General features: G+C 40.2%; 1 protein-coding gene across 2 annotated transcripts in view; it reads right to left on the bottom strand.

The window, feature by feature from the left end:
• LOC140494119 (otoancorin-like) overlaps positions 1-22,161 on the bottom strand; it is a 207,668-nt gene that overhangs the window by 118,224 nt on the left and 67,283 nt on the right. Inside the window, exon 1 of one of the 2 annotated variants that reach the window (XM_072593127.1) lies at positions 6,121-6,217. The exons of the other annotated variant lie outside the window; for it this stretch is intronic. The gene's annotated coding sequence lies outside the window, so the exon portion shown is untranslated. Of the gene's footprint in view, positions 1-6,120; positions 6,218-22,161 lie in introns of those variants that run through there. 2 annotated transcript variants of the gene reach the window in all.

Raw genomic sequence — 22,161 nt, 5'->3', positions numbered from 1 at the left:
CAGTAGAAGTTAAGCAACAGTGGGTAACAGTTCTGAAGAACTGCTACTAGATGGCAAACATTAACTCTGCTTTCTGTCCACAGATACTGCCAGACCTGTCGAGTTTCTCCAGGAATTTCTGATTTTATTTCAGATTTCCAGCATCCGCAGTTCTTTGTTTTATAACAGTTAAGGTGCTTCAAGATCAAGGAACCCTCACCAATTTCTTTACATCCTTAATGAAGAAACTGGAATCAACTACCATGCCACTGGTCTGGGTGGTGAAGAGGCAGAGAATCCATCTATTGTTTTAATATAAATATTTTAGCGTTAGGCTTTCAAATTAGTGACATATGGGTGTCAGGCTTTAATTGTTAACAATTGCTAACCAATTGTTATAGTTAACCTGAGAATGCAACTTTTAAAAAAAGGTTTTGTGATTTACACATGAAAGATGTGAAACTATCATGGTATTCGAACAAATGAAAGACTCAACAGACAATCAAGGTATTTTATAATATATAATTTCAGTTACATCACACTGTAAACTTTTGCTATAAATTCTGTGCCTTACAATTGTGTCCTCCACAACCACCTGATGAAGAAGCAGCACTCTGAAAGCTAGTGTGCTTCCAATTAAACCTGGTTTTGTGTGATTTTAACTTTATACTAAATGAGCATTTAAAAAAAACAAAAAAAAACTATCTTTCCAGCCACATGTCATTCTGAGATCTGCCTTGCCCAATGGGATTATGAGATAAGAAAGGAAGAGCACTTGGCCTGCCCATAGTGTTGGCTGCCACTGGACACCTTCAGGGACCTAAACCAGCTGCTGCTGGAGGAATAATGGATACTGAATTAATGGCCAGCCAGACTGCCTATCTTTGTGGGGGCCCAAAATACAGCCTGATAAGGTGCCTCAAAAGCTCCTAAACACGGACTAAAACTGCAATCTAAAATCAACTTGATTGTAGATATATTTTCTAGCGTCTTTTCCCCAGGGTAGGGAATCCAAAACTACAGGGCGTAGGTTTATGGCGAGAGGAAAAAGATTTGAAAGGGACCTCAGGAGCAAATTTTTCACACAGAGGGTGGTGCATGTATGGAATGAGATGCCAGAGGATGTGATGGAGGCTGGTACAATTACAATATTTAAAAAGCATTTGGATATGTAAATGAATGGGAAGGTTTTAGAGGGATATGGGCCAAATGCTGGCAAATGGGATTCGAGTAATTTAGAATATTTGGTTAGTTCAGACAAGTTGAAGGATTTGCTTCCATGCTGTACTTCTCTATGACTCTACTTTGTAAAGTCTGATGCTTGCTGAGCTCATTATGACACTCCAAACTTGGAATGCTGTGTGAGCTCTTAAACTTCTGAGCCAAGAAGGAGCATGTCAGGAAATGATTTCTGATCACAGCCCTTACTTCACATTTCAGCATGTGAAATGATTTGTTCAAACCACAACAGCAGTAACAAAAAAGGAAATTATTGCTTCAAAGGGTGTTGCCATCTATCACTTAACACAAAGATGGACGAAGTTCATCTATTTAGCTGTTCAACATATCTTACATCTTAAACAATGCAATACCATCACTGTTATTCACAAAGATGTTTCACTGAAGAACTAATAATTCACATTTGTTAATACAATACAGAAAATTCTTCTCAAAAGCTGTGCTGCTTAAAATAGCCACATAATGGAAATCAAACACACCTTTTCACAACGTCAGTGAGCAAAATAAAATATTCACAATTCTCTGATCTGGAAATGTATTACACAAGAATAGGAGGAACAAAAGTGTTATTCTTTTAAGTAGACATACTTCTCCACCCATCAGAATAAAGGGGTAAAAAAAGAGTTTCACCTTGAAAAAAATGACAAATGCTGTTTTCCACCGAGATGTTGTTTTCATGTTCTCAGAACTAAATTGTGTAGTCTTTAAATTTAAACATTTAAAAGGGACCTCAGGAGCAAATACCTGTATGAGTGAGGCAGCTTCTACGAACAGCAAAACACCTGGTTCAGTAGTATCCTTTAGGAAGGAAATCTCACATCTTTACCTGGTATGACCACGTGTCACTCCAGACCTACAGCTACATGATTGTCTGTTTACTGCCCTCTGACAGGGCCTAGCAAGTAACTCAATTCCAGAGAAATGAGGAATGGGCAATAAATGCTGGCTGAGCCAGTGATGTTGACACTCCATGGATGAATGAAATGACTAAGCAATCTTTGAAAAATTTCTAATATTAGTTGAGGGATAAACATTGGTCAGGACACCAAAAGAAAACATATCTGCTCTTCTTTAAGACAGTACTTTGGAACCTATTGAGGACTATGGATCAGAGGTTAGTGCATGTCCAAAAATGCAATCAAATGTATATTTCACTAATTGGGGATTGAAACCTGTCAGGAAAATTTCTGAGGCTGGCAGATTTTTCTTAAGAAGTACAGTACTCATTTAGATCTAATAACAATTATTAGAATCATGGAATCCCTCCAGTGTGGAAGCAGGCTATTCAGCCCATTGAGTCCGCACTTACACGCTGAAGAGCATCCCACTCAGATCCACCCCCTCCCTGTAACCCCGCATTTCCCAAACTAATCCACCCACCTATACATCCCTGGTCTTTGTGGCCAATTTAGCATGGCCAAATGACCTAACCTGCACATCTTTGGACTGTGGAAGGAAACCCATGCAGACTCGGTGAGATTGTCTGTGTGGAGTCTGCACAGTCAGTGAGGGTGGAATCAAATCTGGATCCCTGGTACTGCAAGGCAGCAGTGCTAACAACTGAGCCACCATGTTGCCTTATTGAAATGGTAAAGTGTCTTTGGGAGAGATTTGATGCCCTTAGGGGAAGAAAGAGAGATGAATGCGCATAACAAATAAATAAATTCAATGGCCTGAGTCTTCCAACCTGGGTTGGAATCATCATTTCCTACCAAGATCAATTTTAAATACAGAAGTTTTCATGTTAATATCCCAGAATTTCAGCAGCTGATTTTACAATGTGAAAGCCATCAGAGCTGAAACAGTCCAACAAACTACTCAAGGCAGCATTATAGTGGATTGTTGCAGAAACCACATTCTCTTTCTTTGTCAAAAGCTGCATTAGTCCAGTAAATAAAAAGCAGTTATAAGATCTTTAAGTTATTCAGACAGCTACTGTGAGAAGCTGTGCAGGGTTAGGAGGGTAGATAGGTGCAAGGTGCAGGGGTTGAGGGGTAGAATTGTTGGTGTTTGAGGGGATAGAAGTGGCGGATGGGACAGGATGCCAGATGAATGGCTTAGCATGCTTGTTGTTGGGCATTGAGATGGGCAAGAAGATAGATGGTTGGTTTGTGATGGATACAAATGGCACATAGTTAAATAAAAAAAGTTAAGACAAGTCAGATATCGTGGGTCCAAGTCAGCTGTCATGGGCTGGAAACGGTACTCGGACTGTGACTGAATTTTGTGCTATTTACAACAACAAAGCAAGTCCAGTCAGATATTTGGAGAAGATCAGGTGTCCATTAGGTCATGGTCTTCAGGTTTTCTCAGAGGGTCAGGTGATCACTAAGGGGAGGTGGGCGCTGTGTGTTTGAGTTGGGGGCTTGGTGAGAGCATTGGATGTCCATTGGCACATGGGGACGTAGAGAAGATTTGGGGTCAAACAGGTGTCGCTAAATTTGGGTCAGGGTAGTCATGGTGAGGGTAGGGGTTGGAGGTGAGGTGTATAAAAGCAGGTGGGAGAGTAGCCAGGTCAGATGTTCAGTAGCGGTGGATTCAAGTCAGATGCCTGAGGGACGGGTCGGTTGGGTGTCCATTAAGGTGGCTCAGTGGTTAGCACTGCTGCATCACAATACCAGGGACCCGGATTTGATTCCAGCCTTGGGCGACTGTGGAGTTTGCACATTCTCTCTGTGTCTGCGTGGGTTCCTCTGGGTACTCCGTTTCCTCCCACAATCCAAAGATGTGCAGGTTCGGTGAATTAGCTATGCTAAATTGCCGATTGTGTTCAGGGATGTGTCAGTTAGTTGCATTAATCAGGGATAAATGAAGGGGAATGGTTCTGGGTGGATTACTCTTCAGAGGTTTGGTGTGGACTTTATGAGCCAAATGGCCTGCTTCCATACTAGAAATCCTAATTCTAATTCTAATTCTAATGGAGGATTGTGTTAAGGTACAGTGGAGGTCATTGAAAGTATTTGTAGTGTTCTGTATGAGTGTTTGGCACAGTCAATCAGTTTTTTACTCACCCAGGAGTTAGGTCAATTTAATCCTGTAACTTCTTCTGGTTAAAAATGTGGGAAACCTCTTACATTTCTGGTTTTAAATCAGAATTAGGGGTTCCTTGAAGGGTTCCAAAAATGGATACTGGCTTATTGGAATTTTCAAATTCCAATAATCTGTGCACTGAGATTTTCTACAGATGCTAATGTGCATGTTTTGGGATAATTCTGTTTTTTTGACTGTTTGGAAATTAGAGGTTTGAATGGTTGAATTAAGCAGAATTATTTAGTTGTCAAGTCATTTAGATTTTCTAGTCTTTAATTTTTTGAGAGAATTGTCTGCAGTTTAAGAAAAGGTTTTATTTTATTGTTTGTTATTTTATGCTGTTGGCATGAATCTGCAGTCTATCACTAAAGGATTTTGTGCTGCATGTGTGATTTCTAAGAATCTATCACGATTACAGTGGGATGTCTGTCAGCTCAGTTTGATTTGCAGAGGAATGTTTTCAACTAAGTTTTTGAAGACTTCTTTTATAAGGCATTAAGTAGTTAAAGGAAGTTAAGAGTAGCAAATAAGCTTTTTTTCCATCATTGTGCACAGTAAAACGTGAATTAATCCATGGAACACTTAAGATTTTATCTTATTTCCTCTCAACATAGGTTGACAGATCTGCCCATGTTGGATATTGGGTAAGTAACCTGATGTATATCAAGATAGAAGGTTGAGGGACACATTGGCATTAGTTGGCACTAAGTTAGCAGAGACCTTTAAAGGACTATGGGAATAGATTGAGAGGTGGAGATTGGTTTGGAAGACATGGAGTGACATAGGTTGGTATGGATGAGGATTACAGAGAGCATGGGAAAATGAGGGTTGAGAGCTGGAATTTGTTTTTGTCTTATTGTTTTTTTTTAAAGTCAGCTTCAATTAAATTCCACATTTAACTTGCCTATTTCCTCATCCTTCAGCCATTTTATGAGACTGCACAGTTCAGTTCCAAGTTATCACCTCCCCACATAAACAGAAACCAGGGCACTTTCTCCTGACTTGGGTTTCCAGAAAGCTAATTGCCCCCCTCTATAATCTTCACTCAGAAACTAAAATTTATGGATCAGATGTGAGAAGCAATTATAGTGTTGTATTGAAAAATTAAAGACTTCACCACTTGCAAATATATATCATAATTTTCATTTATTTCCCAGTTGTTTTATGCCTTTATTAGATTGATTTGATTTTAACATTTGTCTCATCCATTCTGAACAAGTTAATTTCCTCTGTGGCCCTTTGTCAGAACAAAGAAAATGTACCTAATCAAGGATCATCTTGATGGTGGAAACTCTTTTTTTAAAGTTGAGAGTGTGGTGCTGGAAAAGCACAGCAGGTTCAGGCAGCATCCGAGGAGCAGGAGAGTCGATGTTTCAGGCATAAGTTCTTCATGAGGATTTGACTCTCCTGCTCCTCGGATGCTGCCTGGCCTGCTGTTTTTTTCCAGCACCACACTTTCGACTCTAATCTCCAGCATCTGCAGTCCTCACTTTTGTCTAAACTCTTTTTTTAAACTAAATTTTAATCAGTTGAATCAATACACAAAATATAATAAGACTATTTCTGTCTATGTAAGGACAAAAAAGTCAAATGTGAATGTAATTTACTTACCTTAAATGAAGGAAGTTCCTTCAACTCTAGCCCCTTACTCATACCCTTACTCACCTGGACCTAAGTTAATGGTTGTGATTTCAACCTCCCTGGACAAAAGCTCAGTTATTACTTCCCTGTGCTATTACTATTTTGTTCCAGGCCAAACTATTTGATGCAAATTCCCAGCCTTCCTATGTAATAACTCCTTTTTTTTTGCCTCTGTGTCAAGTTCTCCTGTCTGATCACCTTGTTTTGAGGCATCTTGGAATGTATTCCTACCTTGGTGTTATCGTCCTCCAATAATGAGTTTGGTCATCAGGAAAATAGATGGTCTTGTTCTGTCTCACTGGCTCCCAGAACATCGCCCAGGAGTTCCATTATCCTCCCAGTCTTTCCTTCTTCACTTCTGAATACTAATTTTGAAATAGCCAGGTAAATAAAAGCCACTTTTATTTACCTCCCTGATTGTGATTGGTTCCTACATCAGATCAGTGACAATCACATTAAATGGCAGAACAGACTTGAGGGGCTGAATGGCCTACTCTGGTTACTATGTTCCTCCCTTTGGGTTGTCAAAGTATTTGATTGAAACAATTAATTTCTTCTGGCTAATTAAGGAATTTATCAGAGTCTAAAATAATTTTTCAGTCGTACTTATTTTTCTTAGTGGCTTTTATGAATCAGCATACTGACCAACATTCCATTTCCAAGTGTCCTGAGATCTGTCAATAGTTACTTGGATTTAGGAGATTGCAGATTATGGTCACAGATTCTTAACTTCCTGTTCTGAGGATGTTGTCAGACTAACTGTTGTCCTTTCTTTCATTTGAGCTGAGAACAGAAACCAGTCATTCTGGGGCTCAACTGCTGTTTAATTCTACTAAAGAAATTGTTCAATATTAAAATAACTAAACTACTGAAAAAAGACAATGACATTTAACTGGCTTCACCAGACTGGAACTTAATTTTCATGCTTTGAGCTGAAGTCAAATTATTCATCGAAAATTTGTAAGTTCTAATGGGCTAGAATGTGCACAGCAAGGCCTCTGGCAAATCAGATAAGGAAGTAAGGCAGGCTGAAAGTAGCATTATTCCTGCCAAAACTCCAGGCTTATGTAATTAGTTATATAACAGTGACATTTTCTCTGCACTGTCAGTAAAACTGGAGAGCAGATTTAATTCTTGAGGTCTATGATTAGAACATACCAATTACAGAATAAGAAAAGATTTTCTGAACATCTTTTTGTTGTAAGACCAGGTAGTGCACTTAGTTGGAATACTAAGGAATAAGTACTCTAATTGTATGTTTTGTGAATGAAAATAACTTGACAATTAATAATTATCAGAACTAAATGCTGAGATGATCTGATCAAATCTATTACTTAAAAGTAAACTGTATTCTGCATGCTCATTATTAAAATGGAACAGAATTATAGGCAATTAGAGATTTATATTATAATACAAATATGGATCCAAACAATAAAATTCCCAACTAATCCGCTTTTACAGTGAGAGGTGAGCTTTTAAAATAACACAGGTCATTTGACAATGATGCATGTGAAGAAATTTATATGAACTTGCACAATAGTACGTTTTTATTTGGCACTTCCATTTTGTTTTGTCAGACTCACATTTTTCTGTTGTAAATGGCATCAGCTCTCAGGAAGTCACCAGCTGATAGTTCAGTAGAATTCAGTTTTCACTTTGGCAGAGAGAGTGATTAACTATACCTGAAGCAGCAACAGCGGCAAGCACTTGTTAAATTTGATGCAAGGTGAATAGAGACAGGGCATGAATGGATTACGAATGTCTTCCATAACTTAGCCGAAACTTCATTTCGTAAACACTGCAAGGTTTGACTCAATCACATTCAAAGACACTCACTCACTAGATAAAAGGTTGTTTATAAACAATTTAGCAAGAAACTATGCTTGTTTAAATCATATGCTGCAAATCTACAGACCCCACCATAAATTTAAGGTCCAAACACTTTTGCTGAATGTTCGCGGTGGAAATGGGTTAATTTTTGATGTGAAAGCTGAGAAAGTGGGAGGAAATGTAAACTTCTCACGACAGTCTCCTCAAAACCTCTAAAGTCTCCAACAATTCCATGACCTCTGCTGACTTTCTTTTTCCTGACATCTTGTGCCAGAAACAGTAAGTCGGTTAGCTCAGTTTGCTGGATTATACAGAAAGCCAGACCAACAGCATGGATTCAATGCCTGCATCAGATGAGGTTGTCATGAAGGACTCTCCTTCTGAACCTCTTCCTCTCACCCCAGACATGGTGATCCTCAACTTCAACCATCATCAGTCAGGGTGCAATTTCCAAGGGCCCGCGGCACTGAGACTCAAGGTTTTGAGGAGAGAGGTTCACTTACGTTATAGAGATAAAGACTATCTTGTGGAGATAAGACTTCCAGATTCAGATGCTTCCCTTTTTTTCCTGGCTCTTTTTTTTATAGTTCTGCTTTTTTTAATTCTGATTTTTGTATCTTCGATTTTTTGTTTTGGCACTTGTATCTAAGATGGTTGTTTGTTTTTATGTTTGGGTTCTGTAGCTAAGATGGCACCAGAGAAAGGCGACTTTGTACATTTTTCATTGCACTCCTGAACTTGAGTGCATGTGACAATAAAACATAATTCTAATACTCTTTCTAATGAGAGAGTAGTCCTATGGTCTGGTAAGACTGAGGCAAATTTATCTTCCCTTTTGTGTAAGTAACTCAGAATATTGTAAAGTGGGAGATAATAAACAAGTATTTGCTTCAACCTCTTGCAACTAGTGCCTGAACTGATCAATCATACTCAGAACAAACGAAGAGATGGATCACGCTCTTATAGACAATTTCTTAGTCCAGTTATGAGGCTACCTGTATCTTGTACAAATGAAATCAGCATGAGATACTTACATAGGTCCTGTAACTGGTTTAAATCACTGCCTATTACTTTTAGAAAATGGACTGGTTGGACTTAAAGATCTGTTTCCATGTTTCTATAAGACAAGAACTTCTAAGTAATCAAGTTACTGGGTGTTGCAGAATATTGTTTTGCAGAATTTTGTTTGGAAAATGTAAATAAAGAAGAAGTCATACATTTTGCTGAATATATCTTTATATATTTTAGATGACATTAGATCCATAAGAAAATAATATCTAACTTTGACTTTCCCCTCATATTTTTCTCAACTGCTAACTTTTATTCCATGGAATCATCATATGGCTTCTGGAATACTGAAGCAGCTTAAGGAATTTTAAAGGCAATTTATCATTCATCATCATTTAGCTTACTATAAAAATGCGAAACCTGTAAACCTGCTGTGCACAAGGTTGATGATTCTTTGTTATGCAAGGCTATTAAGGATAAGGAAACCAACTTTGCTAAACAAGGTTAAATTTCAATTGATCTGTGATTTAACAGAATAGTGGAAGTAGCTCAAAAGTCTCACTTCGACATATTTTCCGATCACCTGATCAGACAGGTTATTGCACAACCTCTGAAGGTGGCTTGAACCCAGGCTTCTGGATTCCCAGATAAAGACATTACCACTGCACACAAGTGCCCTTAATAGAGTCCCTCTTCTTCACCTATGAACAAAGAGACAACAAAGAAAATTTACAGCCCAGGAACAGGCCCTTCAGCCCTCCAAGCCTGAGCCGATCCAAATGTACTGTCTAAACCTGTCAGTCAATTCCTAAGCATTCCTCTGCTTCCCACCTACTCATGCATCTATCCAGACGCATCTTAAATGAATCTACCGTGCCTGCCTCTACCACCTCTGCTGGCAACGCATTCCAAACGTCCACCACCCTCTGTGTGAAGTACTTACCGCGCGTATCCCCCTTAAACTTTCCACCTCTCACCTTGAAAGCATGATCTCTTGTTATTGAATCCTTCACCCTGGGAAAAAGCTTGTCTCTATCCACCCTGTCTATACCCTTCATGATTTTGTAAACCTCAATCAGGTTTCCCTCAATCTCCTTTTTTCTAGTGAAAATAAACCTGACCTACTCAAGCTCTCTTCATAGCTAGCACATTCCTTACCAGGCAACATTCTCGTAAACCTTCTCTGCACTCTTTCCAAAGCATTCACATTCTTTTGGTAATGTGGTGCCCAGAACTGTACACAATATTCTAATTGCCGTCGAACCAATGTCTTGTACAATTTTAGCATGACTTGCCAGCTCTTATACTCAATACCCAGTCCAATGATGGCGAGCATACTATATGCCTTCTTGACCACTCTATCTACCTGTGCAGCAACCTTCAGAGTACAATGGACCTGCACTCCCAGATCTCTCTGCCCATCAACTTTTCCCAAGGCTCTTCCAGTCATTGTATAATTCGCTCTAGAATTAGACTTGCCTAAATACATCACCTCACATTTGTCTGGATTGAAAGCCACCTGCCACTTTTCCGCCCAACTCTCCAGTCTATCTGTATCCTCCTGTATTCTCTAATAGTCCCTTATGCTTTCTGCTACTCCACCAATCTTCGTGTCATCTGCAAACTTGCTGATTAGACCCCAACAGTGCCCTCTTCTAGATCATTTATGTATATTACAAACAACAGTGCTTCGGATATCCCTTGTAACCAGATGTTCCTCACTCAAAGGTCAAAAATTCTTTGTTGAGTCAAAATTGGATTTGATTGAAAGTTATCTTCACATCAGTGACCTGGAATTATTAACATTCCAGTTGGCTTTACAACATTTTCAAGTTTGACTGTGGTCCAAATGTAGCCTGGCAAATAAAGAAAGGAGATGCTACCTATTTTGGTTCATTTTAAAAACAGGGAACACTAAACAATGTGGCAACAAACTCAGGATAGGTGGAAAAGCCATCAAGTTATTAACTGAACATTTTTGAAGTAGTTAAATAAAATCATTGCACAGTTGGGAATGATTTTCAAGCAATGCAGTCGGAGTGTGTGTGGGAAGTTACATTTGGACTTTAGAAAGAAAAGGGCAGTGATAATGGTAAAGGTAGTGATAAAACTGCAGAGAAGTTAGAGACAAGCAACAACATAAAAAATCACAGTTTCAGGCAAGTGAGAAAGATAGAGTGTCTTACTCTTATTGCATTTCCACTGATCACTGCTCTCACTGTTACAATTTTATATCAATTAGAATTTATTTAGAAAGAAGAAACACTTTTCTATCAATTATATATCGGTGCATTTCGAAGTAGAGACCAGTGGAGTCTCGTTAATATGCAAATGAGTTCCATTCAAGATATATTGAAGAGATAATTGTTTTTCATCCATCATATAATTAGTACAAAACAAATAGTACCAAAAATAATAACTCATTATTTCAAGCAATTAAATCATCATGAAAGGTGCTTCAGTTTAACTTTATGCAAATAGGTTTCGCTAACTGGGTTGGAAAGCGTTTATTGAAACAGCCAACGTAGTTTTGGTCTTCAAGAGGACTCCTGATTTGTTGGTTTTCTAACTTGACCATCGCTTTAAATAGCTTTTGTCCGCAGATCCCTGTTCCATCCATCCCAAAGAAAATATAAGAGAAAGGAAGACTGCGTTGAATCCCAAAACTAATTATCAGTTGTTGACGAATGGATCAACTACAATATCTAATGGATCACACCTGCTTTGCTGTAATTAACACAGAATTCAACATATAAATCACTCCACACACAGATTCTCATAGCTTGTGAGTCTGGAAATTCAATCTGTGTACTTGTGAGAGAGACAATTATTTTAACTAATTGTATTACCAGTTGCAATTGCACTTGTGCTTGTGATGCACCTTTGAATGTTGACATTTATCATGCAATCTTTTTTTGGACTCCCATTAACAAGCACTTCCCATCACCTTTCAAAATTTCCCTTTCTGACATGCTTTCCTTTCTTGTTTCAAACTTTTCTGTTCCTTTCTTTCCTTTGTGTCTTTTTAAGTTCCTGTCACAAATTGACATTTTTTTTCTTTCCAACACTACACTTTACAGGGAACTATACTGTGAGCAATGAAGGTCTTAACTGCAGATGAAATTCCCTTCAATCAGCCACAACACACTCACAGATTACCACAACCATCATATCCATTTATTATTTATTAATGAAAAGTTTTCAGAATAAAATGAAAACTTTTATGTGGTATGCTGTAAACAAATAAGAAAACAAGAGGACATAGATGGACTGACAAAATAATTGGACAAAGTTAAAAAATTACACAACACCAGGTTATCGTTCAACAGGTTTATTTGAAAGTACTAGCTTTTGGAGCACTACTCCTTCATCAGGTACTCCAAAAAAACCTGTTGGACTACAATCTGGTGTTGTGTGAATTTTAACTTTGCCCACCCCAGTCCAACACAAGCACTTCCACATCAAAAATAATTGGATGTATGGCAGATAACTATAAGGTGATACATCTTAGTAAAAAGAATGCAGAGACAATATCTGACTAAATTTTAAAATAGTTCAGGAACTAACAGAATTTGTGCAAAAACCTTTGAAGAAAACAGGGAAAGCAGCACAATGAAGTATTAAGGATTCTGGATATTATAAATAATGGGATAGGGACAAAAGACATAAAATTATGATGCACTTACATCAGGTACAATTTTAACTTCATTTGAACTATTGTGCTCAATCCTAGTAAACACACTTCAAGAAAAATAATGAAGGCTTTCATGACAGTACAGAACTGATTTGTCAGGTTGGCTCCAGGAATGAGCGATTACAATTACTTTTCTCAACTGGACAGGCTGGGTTGTTACACATAGGGAGTTCAATAAATGTGTTCATGAATACAGGGGAACCTCGATTATCCGAACTAGATGGGCGGCACTATTTTTTATGATAATTGTTAATCAATTAACAATTGATTATTTGGTTAATGGATTAAATGCCTTTCTTCTGGGGCTCTGAGTTTTTAAAGTCTGTTCCCAGTCCAGGAGACTGCAGCAGTACACAGGGTGCGAGCCCCACCCGACCCCACCCCCCGACCAACACCGCCCCCTCCCTCCCCCCAATCATCCAACACTGCACCCCCACCTCCTGTCCGTGCCCCCAACCCCGTCCAACACTGCCCACTGCCTCTGAAACCACACCCTGCCCCCACCCCGTCCAACACCACCCCCTGCCTGCCCCAGTCCAACATAGCACACCGCCCCCCACCCCGTCCAACACTGCACCCCCCCCCCCCCCACCCCCGCGCCCCCAGCTCTGTCCAGCACTGTCTCTGCCCCCGCTCCAGGGCAGCCGGACTGAACACCAACAATTAGACTGCTGCTGTTGCTGCTGCCTTTGTGGGTTAAGTCTCCAAATAGCACACAGACAGACAGACACACACAGCCACACACACAAACACACACACACACACACACACACACAACATTTTACTGCAATGTTTCGACAGGTCCCACTCCTGTACAGAACAATGTTGGTAAGAGTATCTGGGGAAGGGGGTGTGGCAGTGTAGGGGATGCTTTTTTCCCTAATACCGCCAAAATTGGCCTTTCTCCAATTTAGAACTTCAACTTTTAGATTTGGTCTATCCTTTTCCATCACTATTTTAAATCTAACATAATTATGGTCGCTGGCCCCAAAGTGCTCCCTCACTGACACCTCAGTCACCTGCCCTGCCTTATTTCCTAAGGGTAGGTCACGTTTTGCACCTTCTCTAGTAGGTACATCCACATACTGAACCAGAAAATTTTCTTGTACACACTTAACAAGTTCCTCTCCATCTAAACCCTTCACACTATGGCAGCCCCTGTCTATGTTTTGAAAGTTAAAATCCCCTACCATAACTACCCTATTATTCTTACAGATAGCTGAGATCTCCTTACAAGTTTGTTTCTCAATTTCCCTCTGACTATTAGGAGATCTATAATAAAATCCCAATAAGGTGATCATCCCTTTATTTCTCATTTCCACCCAAATAACTTCCCTGGATGTATTTCCAGGAATACTGTGCTGCCCTCCCCCAGCACAGCTGTAATGCTATCTCTTATCAAAAACACCACTCCCCCTCCTCTCTTGCCTCCCCTCCTATCTTTCCTATAGCATTTGTATCCTGGAACATTAACTTCCAGTCCTGCCCATCCCTGAGCCACATTTTTATAATTGCTATGATATCCCAGTCTCATTTTCCTAACCATGCCCACCCTTCCCAGTTAGGCCCCTTGCATTGAAATAAATGCAGTTTAATTTATTAGTCATACCTTGTCCCTGCCTGCCCTGACTGTTTGACTCACTTCTGTTCTCAACTGTACCAGTCTCAGATCGATCTCTTTCCTCACTATCTCCCTGGGTAACTCCCCCCACCCCGCACCCCCGCACCATGCTAGTTAAAATCCTCTCGAGTCACTCTAACAAATTTCCCTGCCAGTATACTAGTCCCCTTCCAATTTAGGTGCAATCCATCCTTCTTGTTAAGGTCATTTCTACCCCAAAAGAGATTCCAATGATCCAAAAATGTGAATCCTTCTCCCATACACCAGCTCCTCTATCCTCCTATTCCTGCCCTCACTCGCTCGTAGCACCAGGAGTAATCCAGATATTACTACTACTGAGGACCTCCTTTTTAAATTCCTTCATAACTCTCTACAGTCTCCCTTCCGAATCTCAACCTTTTCCCTTCCTGTGTTGTTGGTTCCAATGTGGACAATGACCTCTTGCTGGCCCCTCTCCCCCGTGAGAACATTCTGCACCCTCTCTGAGACATCCTTGATCCTGGCACCAGGGAAGCAACACACCATTCTGATTTTTCGCTGCTGGCCACAGAAATGTCTGTTTGTACCTTGCACGAGAGAATCCCCTAACACAATTGATCTCTTGGAAGCTGATGTACTCCTCGTTGCATTAGAGCCAGTCTCAATACCAGAAACTTGGCTGTTTGTGCTACATTCCCCTACATTTTCCTAAATAGCATACCTGTTTGAAATGATTATATCCACAAAAGACTCCTGCACGAGCTGGATTAGTGGTGCTGGAAGAGCACAGCAGTTCAGGCAGCATCCAACGAGCAGCGAAATCAACGTTTCGGGCAAAAGCCCTTCATCAGGAATTCCTGATGAAGGGCTTTTGCCTGAAACGTTGATTTCGCTGCTCGTTGGATGCTGCCTGAACTGCTGTGCTCTTCCAGCACCACTAATCCAGTATTTGATTTTCAGCATCTGCAGTCATTGTTTTTACCCTATCCTGCACGAGCTGCCTACCTCTCTTCCCCTTCCTGGAGTTAACCCATCTATGTGACTGTATCTGAGACTTTACCCCCTTCCTATAACTGCCATCCATCACATACTGTTACTGTTGCAAATTCCTCATCGCTTCTATCTGTCTCTCCAACCGATCCACTCAATCTGATAAGATTCGCATCCAACAGCATTTATGGCAGATATAATCCGCAGTAACCCTTAAACTCTCTTTAAACTTCCACATCTGACAAGAAGTACATATCACTGCAAAGGCCATTTTTGCTCCTTCACAATCTACAGACCCAGAAAATAACACCGTCTTATTCCTCTACAAACACTGCCCCAGGTTAAATTAATAGCTATGACTTATATTTTAAGTTTAATCAAGAGACTTATCTCCAAAAACATATAATTAAGAAAGAATCCACTGTCCTTTAAAACAACAATGAACTTATCGGATTCTGTGCTGTGAACTTCGCCCAACAGTTCCTCCAAGATCAGTTGTGAATTTCACTGTTTGTCAATTTTCCCAGAGCATTTCAGTGTCCAGTGATACATGAATTCAAACAGCAAAGGCAGTGCCAGTTTCTTTCTCTCTCTCTCTCTCCTGCACTGACTTCACCATGTGCTTCCTTCGTCTGTTCTTCTCCCTTTTAAAACTGCTATTGTTTTGACTTTTTTTCCAAAGTTCCAAAACAATACAACAGCATATAAAACAGTAATTGCTGCTCCTGAAATTCGAGGAAATCACCTCGAAATCGCACATAAAATACCTCAAAAAAGGAGCAGCTGTTACAGCCAGAAATTATTCCCATCCTCCATCTTGGATTACCTAGAATCACTCATTTGACAGAAACTTATTGGTTCCTGAACAATGTAGATAATGAGATTTTTGACAGAATTGCATGAGAAATGGCAATTACAAGGTAATTATCATACTGGAACCTCCCTGACTCGTGCTGCCTAGAAAAATAAAGCACCTCAATGCCCAACAGAAACAAAAAATATACAGCTCCCAACATTGATGTAGGTTTTGACATCTTCTCCCCCTCAGTCCTCAGTCTGGTTAAGGGGGTCACTCTTGGTTCAGTCTATCCCAATATAGTCAGTTACAGGCACAATTTACACAGCGTAAGGGCTTGGCCATAATCAGTATTCTACTGGGCATGTTACGAGCAGGGGATATGTCGAACTACAGGCTGAGGAGTGGGCAACACTCAGTCCAGTAAGGACAGAAAAAAACAGACAAGTGAATTGCATATTGTCAGTTAGGTAACTGCAAAGGCAGTAGTTAGGTGTCTAGTCAGTCATGCCTGAGGGCTATTCATTGAACTCAGTCAGAGTTCTGGGGGCAATACAGTGGTAGTTGCCATAGTTGATCATTGAAAAGATTGCAAGGCAAATCTGTATGTGGACCAACTTGATGAAGGGTTCATACAGGTTAAGTGACCAATACAATACATTAAAAAAGTCAGATCCCTGCCCACCCCAGACCCACATCAACCATGAAACTTATCATTTCATTCAGTCCAGTCCGTAGAGCAGGATGATCACTGTCATAAGGAAGGCAAGTCAAGGCTGGAGGGGCTTTGAAAGAGAGGCACATGCAGAGATGGGGCAAGACAGGCATGAGGGGCATGGAGTTCAAGGGTGAGGGGTAGGCAAAACATTGGAAGACATGCTAGGCTCGAGGAGATAGGGGTTATTGGCAGGAATCAGCACTATGATCTCCAGAGAGGTTCTCTGGAGGATCAGCGTGGACGTCATTAAGGTGGCAGGGGGCAGGGAGGACAATTGGAGGCACCATTCTCCAATTGGAGGCATGGTTGGAAATGGGCAAACACGACAATGTGAGGTAAAAGGACGCAGGGAAACTATGATGACCAGTGCTGAGGAGTTCATCATGGACTGTGTTCCTTACCCACAATTGCTGTTCTCTAGATGCTGCCTAGAACTGGAAAGTAGCAGGAGTTAGTTTGATGGGTAGAAGTGTGGGATCCATTTCCGCTGATGCTAGGACATTGAATAAGCAAATACAAGAAGCAGGCACTTGCAAAGAATTACAGTCAATTTTGCAATCAATTCATTGCCCATTTACGCGTATGCAGCATCCCTGTGCTTCAGTTTCAAATTCTGGTCAAAGGCATTTTGCCATTTATGCTTGCAAGATTAAACACTTGTGTCTCAATGACTCAGAGGCTGGCAGCAATGACTTAAAAAGTGATGAGCGAAGGCTATTGGGGCATGGTGGCTGTGTTCCTACCCCTGGACTAGGAGGCCCAGGCTCAAGTACCCAACTGGTTCAGAGCTGTGTGGTAGCATCTCTGAACAGGGTGATTAGAAAATAAGAAAAAGAAGTAAGTGCTGGCCAAAAGTGGCCCATAACTTGTGAAATTTCCAAGAGTGATGCAGGAGACAGAGACCATTGTTTCATTGTCAGTCAAGTACGTTTTATGATGGACAACACTGAATGAAATGATAAATTTCATGGGACAGGCAGGCATCTGTTTTTTTTATGCACTGCATTGGTCACTTAGCCTGTATGACCCCTTCATCAAGTTCGTGCATATACTGAGACCTATATTGAATGAATGATTGTGATGCAGCCCTCATTATCAGGGTCTTGCATGTCTCACCATCCAGGACGAGTATACTCAGTCCTCATTTTCAGAGTGGGACACCACTGACTATTTTGACACCTAAGAACCTGACTTACTCACTATGTTTCCAACATGAGCCATTTCCAGAGGTCCCTGACTCAGACCAACTGACACAGTTGCAGGGAGTACAGCAGATGACAGTGCCACTGAAAACCCATTTCTATTGATTGTTCTGGGTGGGGTTGGGATCATCCGCTAGTGTCCAAAAAGAGGATGCCATTAATCTGACATCCTGTGTCCTGCATAATTGGTGTAAACAACAAGGCAATGAAATGGATGTTGAGGAACTGAGTGAACAACAACAGATTCCTGAGGAGGAGAGTAGGAAATTGTGAAGGCAAAATCATTCTTTATGAATGACAGCTGTGTTGAATATTATAAGCTAGATAGGACTTAATTGATATTCTGGTTCCAGCAGATGAGAGATGGATGATGGCACATTATCATGGAATGTAAGTCATGATGCCAACATTTGATTTGTATTGGGAAGGTGTGCTTGCATGTGTGTTCACTGTCCGTGGTTGAAATTGTCTGATTACTTGACAATGACAAGGTTTGGGTGTATAATGGCATTGGAGACAGAGTAATGGTGACATCAATAGCATATTTAGATGGGAAGTTAAGGGTTATGGAGGAAAGTCAGCAAAGTGGAGTTAAGAACTGTTATTCATTGAGTGGCACAGTGGCTAGCATTGCTGCCTTACAGTTCCAAGACCTGGGTTCAATTCCAGCCTGTGTGGAGTTTGCATGTTCTACCTATGTCAGTATGGGTTCCTCCCACAGGCTGAAGATGTGCAGGTTGGGTGGATTGGCAATGCTGAATGTTGGATTAGACTGATAGGTGAGATGTTTTTTGGAGGCTCAGTAAATGGCCTCTTTCTGCACTGTAGGGAATGTATGACTCGAATTATCAGATTAGCTATGTTCTACTTCTATGTTCCATGGTGATTGACAGAAGAACCAAAGACAAAATGATGAGAATATTTTTTGGCAGAATGGTTTAGATTTAGAATGCATAGCTTCATGGCATGATGCATACAGATTTAATATCCACACACAGAGGCACTTGGGGCAGCTGCAGTGATTCAGTGCAAATTAGTCAGGATGGAGACTTATCTCCCTTTCATCCAACCTCCCACCGAAAGTTTGCTTTTTGCTTACTGACATAGGCCAAATCAATGAGCCTTGTAGAATCCGTTTTCACAGGTCATTTTAAAGAGTTTTATGGTTAGAATTAAATCAAAGGTAAAAATTATAAATCCGCTTGGAGAAAGAGAAAATTCCAGTATGAAGCAAATGAGCATAAACAAAAAACTGAAACTTGGAAGAATTGACAGTATCAGGAGCAAAGAGATTAAATAAATCCCTCACTTCATTATCTCAATCTCTTTTTGAATTCTGGGGAGAGAAATAATTCTGCATTTGGAAGCAAATGGAGAGACAGGTTTAGATTTCTTAAATGGTCATCATGGATGGAAATCTGAAGTCCCACTCTGAAACATGGCTTTTCGCATTTTTGGTGTGGCAGGAATGGGATCAGGATTGGTAGTGTGCATTTCCGAGAGTCAATTGCACATTTGACTCATCAGCTATATCCACTGAAGTAGGCTTCTGGCAGTTTAAGAGTTTTAACCCAAAGTATGCAGAGTAGCACTGGGAGTAGCAAGTTTGAATTGTGTGTATTTCTTTGCAGAACCAGGGTACTCCTTTGTTGAGGTAAGGTAGCCATTTGGATCTGGTCACAGGTTATGTCTGAGAGAAATAAGGTCACCTTCCCAGTTGTCAAAAGTGGATGGACATGTATCTTAAACGCATTGCTAACAAGCACATTGGTTTGGAGGTGTTGGTGTTGGACAAAGTTAAAAATCACACAACATCAGGTTGTAGTCCAACAGGTTTATTTGGAAGCACTAGCTTTTGGAGTGCTGCTCCTTCATCAGGTGGTCACAAGCTCATTGGAACTGTCAAGAGACCCGTTAAAAGCAATTATAAAAAAAAATTGGTCGCAGTTGTCAGAGGGACCTGAGAAATGAACCGGTCATAATGGTCATGTCAAAAAGATCTGTTAAAAGGAACTTGGAAAAAGGTCTGCACATTAAAAATACTGTTTAATATATAAACCTGGTTGTTGACAAAAGCCAAATGGTTATCATTACTGGATTAGTGATTATCAGAGCAGGAAACTTGAGTTTGATTGAGTGGCAACAAGTGGTTATAAAGTAATTGATGTGGGGTTATAAATGCCAATGTGTATTAATATATGAGGATTGTGCATCTGAATATAATACATATTGTTGTAATTGAAGGAATGTAAATCTAGCACATGGATTTTTTATACATTAATGTTTATTTTCAATTTCTTTTATATTAGCTTTTTCTTGGTGCAGTGATCCATATATGCTAATAGAAGTTGAGTTGACATAACAGGTGTGAGGGAAAAGGGAGGTGAGCAAGGTTATGGAGTAGCATCAGTTAGCATTAAGGTAAAGCAGAGGGTAAAAAGGGTGGTGTTGGAGGGGCATGGGTGGACAGCATTGTTGACGTAGAGGTGGGAGACAGTCATAGGGATACATGGCATCAGACAGAGGAGCAATTGGGATTGTTTGGAGGACATACCTTGGCATGGAGGCATGAGGATCCATGGGGTTGAATGGGGGACATGATGTGCCTTGGATTGGCACAGATGGATTTTAGGGAGTATGGGGGGATTGAAGGCTGAAGGGATATTTCATGCTTTATTTCTTATTTTTAAAAATTGGACACGATGCCATATCCCCAGAACTAGCTTTTGGTCCAATCCATCTCCACACGCATTCTGCGCTCATACGGCCTGAGTTCTAACATAACCCACATCTCTTCCCAGACCAAATACATGGTGTTTAGATGGCAATTTTTAAAAGTTGGTTTTTGGATCTGGGAATTCCCCTGACTCTGTGCACCCAACTTCCACACGCAAACCAGAGCACAATGTATAATTAGGCCACTACAGGTAGTTCTGGGATAATCCATATTTCAACAGCGTGATTTGGCTATAACATCGCTGAAGAATTAGGGAAAGATATTTTCGAGAACACTTACCTCTGTTCGCAAAAGCACAATCCCAGCGGTAATCAGTTTGCGTGCTTCACTCTGTGCATGCGCTGGTGTCCACACTGAAATTTCCACACTGTTCTACACTGGTCTTCATGCCACTCTGTGCAAGGATGATGTCAGCTGCTGACAAAGCAGCTTTTTGTGAGAGGTACAGAGAACAGCTTTCTTACATCTTTTGAATGTACTGCATTAAATTTACTTTTATTTCATTAATAAATGTGATTTCAATCTTCATTCAGATTGTTCTGTACCTTGTGTTACACTTTTGGGTGATTTTTAAGCGATTGTGAGTGATTTTGTTTTGCTGGTTTGCCCCAACCCCACCTTTCCCTTAGGCCCTATTATTTCTATTAAGCTATTTTCTATTAAGCGAGGTTTCACTGGAATGCAACTATGCCATTATAGGAACTACCTGTACATCCAAATGGTTTCCAACAAGTTAGAAAGAAAGAAATTTGCCCTTTGGCAGGCAGTGGAACTAATGAAGAAATTTTATATTCCTGTAAATGTGTGGTAAATACCCTGCAGACTATGTTCTGACAAAATATTACATTCGGCACACCTATCAGCTCCTGAACTTTAAAGTTTCCAGTCCTTGGGATAAACCATCAGAAAGGCATTATCACTTTCTGATGAAGATTAGGTTGTTGCAAGCAAAACATCATTAATGATGATAAAATGTTCCATCCTCAGAGCTTAGCTGATCGGAACTGCAAGAATTTTAAAGCTATTGGATTGTGCATAGATCTTTGCTACTTGCTAATGATTATAATGAACTTATATTAATCTGAAATGAAGATCCTGGGTGCATTGAAGTATGAACTGTAACTCTGTGTCCTTGTTTTCCAGCCTCAGGCATGATGACACTGTCAGCTACCCACTTGTAATGCGATCACTCGACTGTAACTTCCATAACCAGGGCTAATCTATCAATGTCAATACCTAGGCATTTGAAGTGCATTCATTTACACTTTGCGTTCTATTGAGAAATCTAGTGTATAATCTCATTTGTGGGTTGTGGTATGTTTCATAGTGAAAGATGTAATGCATGGATTCATCACTCATTTTGTGACTGTGCAACACTTCATATTAAAGCCCGGTATTTTTGCTTGAAGTGACTGAAGGGAATCGAAAGCCTCTTGTTAAATTACCTGATCAAAGGAACTTATTAAAGAATTCCTCAAAATAAATGTTCCCAAGTTGACAGAGGGGCATTTAGATTACGAATGGCCAAAGCCACAAGGACAAATACAAATGGCGAAGGCCTTTTAGGTCATTTCACACAATCTTCCATTGAAACCTTCAGTCTGTGTACAAAACGTGAATTCCTCCAAAGTTTTGCTATCACTTTACCTATACTATTCCTGCATGAAGAATTGCCTTTTTTCATATCAGTTCTGAAT

The sequence above is a fragment of the Chiloscyllium punctatum genome, chromosome 23, assembly GCF_047496795.1.
Source record: "Chiloscyllium punctatum isolate Juve2018m chromosome 23, sChiPun1.3, whole genome shotgun sequence".
NCBI classification, from domain to species: Eukaryota; Metazoa; Chordata; class Chondrichthyes; order Orectolobiformes; family Hemiscylliidae; genus Chiloscyllium; species Chiloscyllium punctatum.
The sequence above is the reverse complement of the archived record's forward strand: the minus strand, read 5'-3'. Positions and strand labels throughout refer to the sequence as shown.